This window comes from Gorilla gorilla, chromosome 14 (genome assembly GCF_029281585.2).
Source record: "Gorilla gorilla gorilla isolate KB3781 chromosome 14, NHGRI_mGorGor1-v2.1_pri, whole genome shotgun sequence".
Lineage (NCBI taxonomy): Eukaryota > Metazoa > Chordata > Mammalia > Primates > Hominidae > Gorilla > Gorilla gorilla.
Genome location: NC_073238.2, coordinates 29,533,905 through 29,546,630, shown reverse-complemented (window position 1 = coordinate 29,546,630; position 12,726 = coordinate 29,533,905). Strand labels below are relative to the sequence as shown.

Genomic DNA, 12,726 nt, shown 5'->3' with positions numbered 1-12,726 from the left:
CCCTGGCCCCGGCCCTGCCCTGGACATGCTCTGACACTGCCTCAGCCTTGGCACTAGCCTGGCTCTTTCTTGGCATCAGCCCTGCTCTCTCTGTGGACCGGCTCTTGTCCTGTCCTGCACTGGCCATACCATGCCCTGCCCTGACTCAGCCCTGACGCAGCCTTGGCCTTGGCATTGCCCCTGGTCCTGCCATATTTCTTGCCCTGTCCCTACCCTAGCCTTGGCCCTGACCCTTACCTTGCTCTGGCCCTGCCCTTGCCCTAATGCAGCCCCTGGCCCTGTCATGGCCCTGCCCTGGACCTGTCCTGGCCCTGGCCCTTCCCTGCTTGAGACCTTGCCCTGGTTCTCCCGTGGCCCTGACCCTGAAATGCCTGGCCCTAGCCTTGCCTTGTACTTCTCTGGCCCTTGCCCTGACTCTGGTCCTGTCACTGACCTAGCCCCAGCCCTGTTGCTGGTCTTACCATAGCCCAGACCCTGCCTTGGCCCTGCCCTGTCACTGTCCTGGACCCTGGCTGTGCCAAGAACCTGCACTGTCCTTGCCGTTGTTTTGCTCCTGCCCCAAACCTGGTCCTGCCCAGGCCGTTTCTATGGCCCTGGCCCTGGCCCTGGCCCTGCCCAGGTCTTGGCACTGGCCTGGCCCTGCCCTGCCCTGTCCCTATGCTTTCCTGGCCCTGCCTTGCCTGCCCTGGCCCTGCCTTGGCCCTAGCCTGGCTTTGACTCTGCCCTGGCCCTACCTTGGCCTTCACCCTAGCCTTACCTGGGCACTGTGTTGGACCTGGCCATAGCACAGACCTGGTTGTGGCCCTGGCCCTGCCGTGGCTCTGGCCCAGACCCTAGCCCTGCCAGGTACCTGTCCTGGCCCAGCTCTGGGCCTGGCTTTGTCCCTAATTCTTAGATGACCCTGGCCCTGCCCCTGCCGTTGCCCTTGCCCTGGCACTGGCCTTGGACATGTCTGTGGTCCTAACCCTGGCCCTGCCCTGGAGCTGCCACTGTCTTGGCCCTACCCTGGCTCTGGCCCTGCCCCTGCCCCGGCCCTGGCCTTGCCCCGGCCCCAGCCATAGACCTGCCCTGGTTGGTCATGCCCTACCTTAACCCTGTGCTACCCTGGGCCTGCTCCACCCTGCCCTGGCCCTGCCCTCCCTTTAGCCCTGCCCTGACCCCACCTTGGCCCTCATACTGGCCCTAGCACAGACCTGGTCCTATCTGTGGCCTTGGCCTGGCATTGACCCCTGCTCCTGACCCTGGTCCTGCCATGTCCCTGGCCCTGCCAATGACCCTGGCAGCCCTTACCCTGGCCCTGTCTTGGCCCTGGCCCTGAACTGGCCCTGCCCTGACCCTGGCCCTGAAGTGGATTTGCAGGTGTCTTGTCCATGGTTTAACCTGGTCTTACCATGGCCCCTTCCCTCCCCTGGCTCTGTCGTGGTCTTGTGCTGACCCTGACCCAGACCTTGGCCCTGCCCCAGCCTTGTCCTAGACCTGGCCATGGCCCTGCATCTGCCCTGGACCGGCGCTGGCACTGGCATGGACCCTGGCCCTGGCCCTTTGCTACTTAAGGCCATACCCTGGCCCAGCCCTGGTCCTGACCCTGTCCTGGCCCTAATTTGGCCTGGCTGTACCCTGGCATGCTATTCTGGCCCAGCCCTGACCCTGTCCCTGTCCCTGTCCTGGTCCTAGCCCCGTTGCTGGTCCTGCCATGGCCCTTGTCCTGACATTGCCCTTTCTTGGTTCTGGCCCTGGCCCTGGCCCAGCCCTGCTCTGGCCCTGGTCTGAACCCTGGCCCTGCAATAGACCTGCCTTGGTCCTTCCCAGAGCCTGGCTCTGGCCCTACCTCTGCCCTGGCCATACCCTTGCCCTGGCCTGGACCCCGGTCCTGGTCCTTGTCCTGCCCCAGCCGTGGCCCTGGCCCTGCCCTGCCTGTGCCCTGTTCTATTCTGGGCTGGCCCTGCCATGGCCTGGTCTTGCCATTGCCCTGCCCTAGCCTGCCCTGCTTGTGCCCTAGATCTGCCTCGCTTGTGCCCTAGATCTGCCCCAGCCTTTGCCCCTGTCTTGGTTCTAGCCTTGACTCAGCCCTGGACCTTCCCTGACCTTGCCTCAGCCCTGGCACTACCCTGGCATTGCCTTGGCATTTGCCCTACTCTCTCTATGGTCTGGCTGTGGTCCTGCCCTGCTCTGCTCTTGTTCTGTCCTGGCACAGCCCTGGCCCTGGCCCTGGCCCTGCCGTATCACTGGCTCTGGTCCTGCCCTTATGCAGACCTGACCCTGCCACTGCCTTGGCTTTGGCCTGGACCTTGGCCATACAGTGACCATGCCATGACCCTTTCCTGGTCCTGGCCTGGAACCTGGCCCTGCCAAGGACTCGCCCTGGCTCTGTCATGGCCCTGGCCCTTTCCTGGATTTGGATGTGTCCTGTCCCTTATTTGCCCCGGCCCTTCCCTGGCTCTGCCATACCCCTTCTCTGGGGTAGGGCCAGGGTCAGGACCAGACCAGGGCAGGTTCAGGACCAGGGTAGGGCCATGGTAAGGCCTGAAGATGGGAAGGGCCAGGGCAGCGGCTGGACCAGGGAAGGGTCAGGGCCAGGGATGTAGTAGGACTAGGGGCAGAGCCGGCACTAGGGCTGAGCCAGGGCAGAGCAGGAGAGATTACTTTAGGCTATTATGTAAAATTTTTATTTTAGATTTTTAAGATAACTATAGTAGTAGTAATGTCTATACTATGTTGTTTGTAGTAGTAATAGTATTTGCAGTAATCACTAAATTTTAACTAATACTATCTTTGCTTCCAGTAGTGTTCTATGAGTATACTTTTATCAACATGTAAATATGTGAGGCATTGATTCTCATAATAATTCTATATGCTAGGTACTGAAAGCATCCCCATTTTCCAAATGTAGGAAACAGGCATAAATAAGGTAAATACTTGGCCAGATTACTCCTGTAATCCCAGCATTTTGGGAGGCCAAGGCAGGCAGATGGCTTGAGCTCAGGAGTTTGGAATCAGCCTGGGCAACATTGTGAAACCCCATCTCTACTAAAAATGCACGAAAAGAACTAATTTAAGTTTCTTGTAGGATTCTGGTTATAAAACACTGGTCAAACACACAGGGCATGGATAGGGCAGGGCCAGGGACAAGGTCAGGCCAGGAAGGGGCCAGGGCCAAGGCAGGGCCAGAGCTGGACTTGGAGGTGTCCTGGTCTGATTTGCCCTGCCCCAACATTGGCCCAGCCCTGCTCTGGCACGTCCTGTCATGCCCTGTCCCTGGCCTGAGCATTGGCCCTGGCCCTGTCCTGCTTCTGGCCCTGCCCCGGAGTTGACCAGGCACTGCCATGGCCCAGTCCTGCATTGCCCTGCCCTCCTCTGCCCTGGTGCTACCATGGCCCTGCTTGGGCCCTAGCTCTGCCTCGACTCTGGACCTGCCCTGACTCTGCTCAGCCCTGGATCTACCCTGACTCTGCCTTGGTGTTGCCCTCCCATCTCTATGGCCTGGCTCTGGCCATGTGTTGCACAGGCCATGCTCTGCCCTGCGTGCCCCAGCCTGGGCCCAGCCCTCATCCTACCATATTCCTGACCCCAGCCATACCCTTGTTCTGGCCATGACCCTGCCGTGGCCCTCTCCTGGCCCTTCCTTGGTCCTGCCCTGCCATTCCATGCCCTGGCCTTGCCCTCACCCTGCATTGGCCCTGCACTGGTCCTACCCTGCCCTGGCACTGCCTTGGCCGCAGCCCTGCCTTCTCCCTGGCCTTGCCTTTGCCCTGCCCTGGCCTGACCCCAGGCCTACTGAGTCCGTGAAATGGCCCTGGACCTGCCTTGCCATCCTCTGTCCTCGCCCTGTATTGTCCCCACCATGCTCTGGTCCAGCGCTTGCCCTAGCCCTGTTGCTAGTCCTGCCACTGCTATGGCCCTGCTCTGTTTTTGGCCATGCCCTGTGCTACCCTAGCCCTGCCCTGCCTTGGCCTTGGCCCTACCCTGGCCTTTTCTATCCTGGCCTTGCCCTTCCCTGATCTTGCCCTGCCTTGGCCTTGCCCTGCCCTGGCCTTCGCTTTGCCTTATCCTGGTCCTGGTTCTGCCCTGACCCTGGCCTTGCTCTGGATCCTCTATGGTTCTGCTTTCTCCTTGGCCCTGCCCTTGCTCTGGCCCTGTTCCCCTGGCCCAGCCTTGACCCTGACCCTGGCCCTGACAATCCCCAGGTCTGACACTGGCCATGCTTGGCCCTGGCCCCTCCTTTTGGCCCTGCCCTGGCCCTGCCTTAGCCCTGTGCTATCTTAGTCTTGCCCTGGCCCTGAACTCGCCCTGGCCCTACCCTCACTCTACACTGGCCCCGCCCTACCCTGGCCTTGCCCTGCCCTGGCCCTGCCTTTGGCCTACTCTGGCTCTGGTTCTGCCCTGGCCTTGCCCTTGCCCTGGACCCTCCCTGGCCATGTTTTGTCCATGGTCCTTCTCTGGCCTTGCCCTTGCCCTGTCCCCTTTCTGGTCCTGCCATGTTTCTGGCCCTGCCCTGTCCATGTCCTGGACCTGACTCTGGCCCTGGACCTCCCTGTCCCTGCCCTGCCATACCCTGGCCCATTCCTTGCTCTACACTGACCCTGCCCTGCCTTGGCCCTGTGCTACCCTAGCCCTGCCCTGGCCTTCTGCTGACCCTGATCCTGCCATGGCCCTGGCCCTGCCATGTCCCTGCCCTGGCCCTGGTTCTTCCCTGCTTCTGGCCCTGGCCTTGGTCCTCTCATGTCCCTGGCTGTGACCCTGCCCGTGGTTTTTCTCTGGCCATGACCCTGCCCCAGTTCTGTGCTATCTCTGGCCCTGTCTCAGTTCTGTCCTAGCCCTGGCCTTTCACAGTACTTTATGCTTAGTAAGGGCTCCATGGTGTCTGTGAGTTGAATGTTGTGTTCATAGTATCTGCCAAAACAGAAAGAAAAAAACAAAATATTTTGATAAGAAGTTAAAGCTTTGTATATAATATGCCTTGAATTGTAAGTGCCTGTTATTAGTTGTATTACTTACGGGTCATGGTTTTGTACACATAACTCCAAACCATTGATACTGTTAAAAGGATATATGAATATATGAAAGAATGTATAAACGTAAGAATGTATCAGTATCTAATGACCTTTCCAAATTAATTTTTAATTTTAGCTCTATTAGATTTTTCTCAGTGTAACAAATGTTTATTCCTATGTAATTAAGGGCATATTTCCTGTACAGAATATTCATATTACCTAATTGAAAATTATATGATACAAAAATATAATACTATTTTTAGGCCAGGCATGGTGGCTCACACCTGTAATCCCAACATTTTGAGAGGCCAAGTTTGGAGAATGATTTGAGTCCAGGAGTTGACCAGCCTGGGCAACATAGTGAGACCTTGTCTTTATTAAATAAATAAATAAATAGGTTGGGCACTGTGGCTCATATCTGTCATCCCAGCATTTTGGGTTGCCAGTGCAGGAGGATTGCTTGAGCCCAGGAGTTTGAGACCAGCCTGGGCAGAATAGCAAGACTCCATCTCTGCAAAATAATAAAATATTAACCAGGTGTGGTGGTGCGCACCTGGGGTCCCAGCTACCTGGGAGGCTAAGGTGGGAGGTTTGCTCAAGGCTGCAGTGAACTGTGAATGCACCACTGCATTCCAGCCTAGGCCACAGAACAGGACCTTGTCTATAAATAAAGAAATAAGTAAAAATATAAATAAAAATAAGTAAAAATAAATATAAGTAAATATAAATATAAATACATATAAATATAAAAATGCATACATGAAAAGAAACAATTTTTAAATTTAACATCACTGAGGGCATCCTATCCATTTCATTTCATGATTCCATTACATCATTTCACTTAGATGAAATAAGATGACTTGAGATGAGATGAAATGATGAGATGAAATGATGAAATGATGAGATGAAATGGTGAGTAGAAATGATGAGATGAAATGATGAGACGAAATGACAAAATTGAAAAATTGAAAGGAGATGAGATAAAATGAGATGAAATGAGATGATGGATGAAATGAGATGAAACGAGATGAAATGATGAGATGAAATGAAATAATGAAATGATATGAAATAATGAAATTGAAGTGAGATGAGATGAGATGAAATAATGAGATAAAATGATGAGATGAAATGAGATGAACGATGAGACGAAATGACGAGATGAAATGAGATGAAAAATGAGATGAAAAATAAGATGAAATGAAATAATGAAATGAAATGAAATGAAATAAGGAAAGGAAATTATGAAATTTAATGATGAAATTGAAATTGAAATGAGTTGAAATGATGAGATGTAATGATGAAATGAAATGATGAAATGAAATGAGATGAAATGATATGAAATAATGAGATGAAATGAGATAATGAGATGAGATGAGATGAAATTATGAGATGAAATGAAATGAAATGATATGATGGATGAAATGATGAGATGAAATGAAATGACATAATGAAATGAAATAATGAAATGAGATGAAACATAATGAAATGATGAAATAATGAAATGAAAATGAAATGGAAATGATGAGAAGAAATGATGAGATGAAATGATGAAATGATGAGATAAAATGAGATGAAATGATGAGATGAAATGATGAGATGAAGTATGAGATGAAATGACATAATGAATGAAATGATGAAATGGAATAATGAAACGGAAATGATGAGATGAGATGCAATGAGTTGAAATGAGATGAAATGATGAAATGATATGAAACGATGAGATGAGATGTGATGGAATGATGACATGAAATGATGACATAAAATGAGATGAAATGAGATGTAATGATGGAATGAGATGAGATGAAATGAGATGAAATGAGATGAAATGATGAGATAAAATGATGATATGAAATGATGAGATGAATGATGAAATGATGAGATGAATGATGAAATGATGAGATGAGATGATGAAATGAAATGCTGAGATGAACTGATGAGATGAAATGAAATAATGAAATTGAAATAAAATTGAAATGAGATGAGATGAAATGATGAGATGATGAAATAAAATGATGAAATGAGATGTGATGAGATGAAATGATGAGATGAAATGATGAGATGACATGACATGAAATAAAATGAAATAATGAAATGAAATTGAAATGAGATGAGAAGATACGAGATGAGATGAAATGATGAGATGAAATGATGAAATGATGAGATAAGATGAAAAGAGTTGATGAGATGATGAGATGAAATGAGATGAAAAGATGAAATGATGAGATGAAATGATGAGATGAAACGAGGTGAAATGAAATTAGACGAAATGTAATGAGATGAAATGACATAATGAAATGAAAAACGAAATGAAATAATGAAAGGTGAAATTAAATGAGATGATGAAATTAAATGATGAAATGAAATAATGAAATGGAAATGAAATAGAAATGAGTTGAAATGAGATGAATGATGAGATGAAATGATGAGATGCAATGATGAGATGAAATGATGAGATGAGATGTAATGATGAGAGGAAATGATGAGATGTAATGAAATGAGATGAAATGAATGAGATGAAATGAAATAATGAAATGAAATTGAATTGAGATATGAGATGAAATGAGATAAAATGAGATGAAATAAATGATGAGATGAAATGATGAAATGCTGAGGTGAGATGAGATGAAAGGAGATGAAACGATGAGATGAAATGAAAGAAAGATGAAATGAGATGAAATGATGAGATGAGGTGAGATGAAATGAGATGAAACGAGATGAAATGATGAAATGAGATAAGAAGAAATGATTTGATGAAATGAGATGAGATAAAATGATGAGATGAAATGAAGTGAAATGAAATGAAATAATGAAATGAAATTGAAATGAGATGAAATGAGATAAAATGAGATGAAATGAGAAGAAATGAGATGAAATGAAATGATATGATGAGATGAAAAATGAGATGAAATGATGGGATGAAATGAAATAAGGAAATGAAATGATGAACTGATGATATTGAAATGAAATTGAAAGATGAGATGAAATGATGAGATGAAATGAAATGTTGAAATGAAATGAAGAGATGTGACATGAAATGAGCTGAAATGATGAGATGAAATGAGATTAAATGATGAGATGAAAAATGATGAGATGAAAAATGATGAGATGAAAAATGATGAGATGAAATGAGATGAGACGAATTGAGATGAGATGAGATGAAATAATGAAATTAGGTGAAATAATGAAATGAGATGAAATAATGAAATAAAATTGAAATGAGATGAGAAGAAATGAGATGAAATGTTGACAAAAAAGGAGGAAATGATGAGATGAGATGAAATGATGAGGTGAAATGAATTGAGATGATGAGGGAAAATGATATGAAAAATGATATCAAAAACATGACATGACATGAAATATATGAAATGACATAATGAAATAAATGAAATTAGATGAAATGAAATGAAATAGTGAAATGAAATGATGAAATGAAATAATGAAAATGAAATGGAAATGAGATGAGATGAGATTTGATGAAATGATGAGATGAAATGATGAGATGATGTGAAATGATGAGATGAGATGGGATAAGATGAAATGATGAGATAAAATGATGAGATGAAATGAAATGATGAGGTGAAGTGATGCACTGTCACGTGTGTGTCTTTTTCCCAACCAACAAAAATTATAATTCATTAATTTTAATTTTATTTAAGAATAGTCTTAAGAGTTGAAGGAAAAATAATATCTGTACATTATGGGTTACAATTAAGTATAAATAATACATAAATATATTAAAACTTACAAAGAATATGTTTCGGAATCGAATATACCATGATTCTGTGATGACAGTTATTTCATGCTGGTTGTCACAATTTTACATGAAAAACTAATGAAAAAATGTTTCTAACTGTTTCTGAAAATAAGTTTCCAAAACAGTTTTACATTCAAACTATGAAAAAGATGTCCTTGTGTTCCTTAATCTGATGAGATTTTCACAGTCTGCACATGATAATTGTTAGATTTTTATTGTGTTGATAAATTGTATATCAAATAAAAAATGTTATTACCTCTTAAATTAGGATTTTTAGGTGATATAGGCAGAAAGGAAGGCAAGTTTTTATAACTTTGTCTAAATGAACTTTCTAAATGTCTGAGTATTAGAAGATAGCATGTCTATAAATCACAATGTATATATTACTGTATGACCTAGGACCAATCAAAACCGTTACCTCTGATAACATTATATTGTGCCCAGTATAAAATAGATATAATAATACCTCAAACTTAAATCCAGGCATTGTCATTGAATATCTTAAGAATATGCAGCAAAGGTGCTTTTAAAAATACAAGCTAGTGATTGTTCTAAATTCGTAAATCACATAGGATAGTGGGTCATTTTAAGAATATTATTTCAATCTATAAACGTGGATGTCTTTCCTTTTTTATGTTTTCTTTAATTTCTTTAATTAATATTTGTCATTTTTGTTGTCGAAATCTTTTACTTCCTTGGTTAAATGTATTTCTAAGTACATTTTTGTAGCTATTGTAAAAGGAATTGCTTTCTTAATTTCTTGTTTCAGCTAGTTTACTATCAATATATAGAAATGCTACTGATTTTTCTATGTTGATTTATATCCTGCAACTTTATTAATTTCATGTATCACCCTAAGAAGCTTTTGGTAGAGTCTTATTTTTTTCCATGTATAAGATCACATTGTCTTTAAACAGGGACAGTTTGACTGTCTCCTTTCCAATTCAGATGTCCTTTATTTCTTTCTCTCACCTAATTGTCCTGGCTAAGACTTTCTGTGAAATATGATTGGTGAGAATAGGCATCCTTTTCTTGTTCCAGTAAAATCTTTTTCTTGTTCACAGTAAAATCTTTCACCTTTACACACTCAGTATGATCTTAGCTGTAGATTTGTCCTTTATGTCCTTTGTGTTAAGGCATATATTTTCTATACTAAATTGTTGAGAAGTTTTTGGTCATGTAAGAATATTTAATTTTGCCAAACGCTTTTATTGTGTTTATTAATTTAATCATATGGTTTTCAGTATATATCCAAAGGAAAGAAAATCAGTATATCAAAGAGTTATCTGCACCCCCATGTTTATTACAGCACTATTCACAATAGCCAAGATATGGAATCAACAAAAGTGTCCATCAACAGATGAATGGATAAAGAAATGTGACATACATATATAATGGAATATTATTTAGTCATAATAAAGAACAAAATCCTGTTATTTGTGGCAACAAGAATGCAAGTGGGGGGCATTATGTTAGGTGAAATAAGCCTGGCATAGAAATATAAACACCACATAACTACGTGTTCTCACTTATGTATGGAAGCTAAAATTTTTAATCTCGTAGAAGTAGATAGTAGGGTTTTGGTTACCATATCCTGGAAAGAGTAGGAGAAAGAAGAGTATAAGAAAAATGTGGTTAATACATACAAAATTACAGGTGGAGAGAAGGAAGAAGTTCTAGTTCTCTACAGCACTGTTGGGTGACTGTAGTTAATGGGACTTTATTGTGTGTTTTCAAATAACTAAAATAAAAGATTTTGAATATTCTCACTGCAAAGAAATAATACATGATTTAGGTAATGGATATGATAATAACTCTGACTTGATCTTTACGCATTGCATAAATATATCAAAATATCACTCTGTACCCCATAAGATGTACATTTATTATATGTCAGTTAAAGTAAATTTAAAAGAGAAAAAATGAGGTAAAGGTAAATGTACAGAATTTAATTACTTTTTCTTCTATAAAACCCGAGTCAGTACCAAGAAGAGTCAATTTATTAGTTTTCTAAAATAAAAAAAATCAAAATCACCAAAAAAGAGCAATATCCAAGAAAACATTGAAAATGAAACACAACATTTAGTAAGAATAGAAAACTTGGGCACTGTATCACCCTGTTCCTAAATACCGATTTACTGATGGCCATTTAAATAGAATTTTACTCTATCTAATTCATTTATACTCCCAGAGTTTGAAATTACATTTTACCTACAATAAATGAGATAACAGTTGTAAATTATATGGTACTCTGCCTAACACACGTTAATAGCTCAATACATGTTAGCAATAAACTTTTAGTATAGTAGTCAAAGTATTAATTTCTCACATTGCAGTTTCCTTCAAAGACATAAATAGAACCTTTCTAATGACTCCTTGTTCATCAAGATACCTCTTCAAATTATTCTATTTGTTTCATTCAGTATATTATCTGTGTATACAGATATTACACTCTTTTCTTTTTTTGAGATGGAATCTCATTCTGTTACTGATGCTGGAGTGAGGTGGCATGATCTCGGTTCACTGCAACCTCCACCTCCCAGGTTCAAGCGATTCTCCTGTCTCAGCCCCCCAAGTAGCTAGGACTACAGGTGCACACCACCATGCCTGGCTAATTTTTGTATTTTTAGTACAGTCAGAGTTTCACCCTGTTGTCCAGGCTGGACTCGAACTCCTGACCTCAGGTGATCCACCCACCATGGCCTCCCAAAGTGCTGGGATTACAGGCATAAGCCACCGCACCCAGCATGATATTGCACTCTTGGATTTTGAACACTGAATATCTTTTTGAAAGATTACACCTCTTTACCTCTTCGTGCTTCAGAAATTATTTTCCTTCAAGTGTTCTAAGTGTCTAATGAAGAATGAAGTCATGTTTTATCACTTTTGTCCTTAAAGATTTCAGACATGCTGAAACTGATTGAAGTATCATTTGCTACCAGATAGATTAGTTATCTGTAGTTGTAGGAGTGGGTACATCTTTAATGGTATATTTTGGGTTATTGTCTTATTTTTGATGTAGTATTCTATCAATAATTTATTAAACCTGGCATCCTTGGGTGAGCATGTATTTTTCAACTTTGGTGTTATATTGTGTTTGCTTTTAAAAACTGCTTTTGAGGCCAGGTATGGTGGCTCTTGCCCATACCCAGCACTTTGGGAGGCCAAGGTGGGCGGATTACCTCAGGTCAGGAGTTCAAGACCAGCCTGGTCAACATGGCAAAACCGTGTCTCTACTAAAAACACAAAATTAGCCAGGCATGGTGGTGCATGCTTGTAGTCCTAACCACTCGAGAGGCTGAGGCAAGAGAATCACCTGAACCTGGGAGGCAAAAGTTGCTAGGTTGCTGTGAGCCAAATTCGCACCATTGCACTCCAGCCTGGGTGAAAAGAGCAAAACTCTGTCTCAAAAAAAAAAAAAAAAAAAACAAAAAAAGACCAAAAACTGCTTTTGAATGGAGTTGTACATACAATTTTGATGAAAAAAATTATCAAATGCATAAGTTCATAATAGAAAAACCAATAATACTCCAGGCACAAGTTAGTACTAAAAAAATTATGTTGAATATGCTCTAATACAACATGCTTTTTCCCTTCTTGAACAATTTGTGTTTTACTGAGAAGAGTCATTGTTTATGGTAGACATTAGACTACAGATGAATATGCACTTTAAACACTCTTAGTTGCTTTCTTAATTTTATATCTGCTGCTTTATGCTTCTGTTTATTTTCATTCTTTCCAATGTCCACATTCTAGTAAATTTGAATATTTTAATCCAAGTTTATATACTATTTAATATTGCTTGCATAGTTTAGTATTGTTAAGACTCAAAAAGGTTTACAGAAAGAAGAAAAAGATCAACATGTTATTAATCATTTAAAGATCATTTTGAAATCTTTGACCTTTATATTTTAATGAATAAAATATTAGTAGTTATTAGTATAAAATAATTTATGTCTTTTGGACTTAGCATCCAGTATT

The 12,726-nt window shown here is 42.5% G+C and overlaps 1 pseudogene; it reads left to right on the top strand.

Moving 5' to 3' along the window:
- Window positions 1–2,954: 2,954 nt before the first annotated feature.
- LOC134757080 (uncharacterized) lies at window positions 2,955–4,263 on the top strand (annotated as a pseudogene).
- The last annotated feature ends 8,463 nt before the right edge of the window (window positions 4,264–12,726 follow it).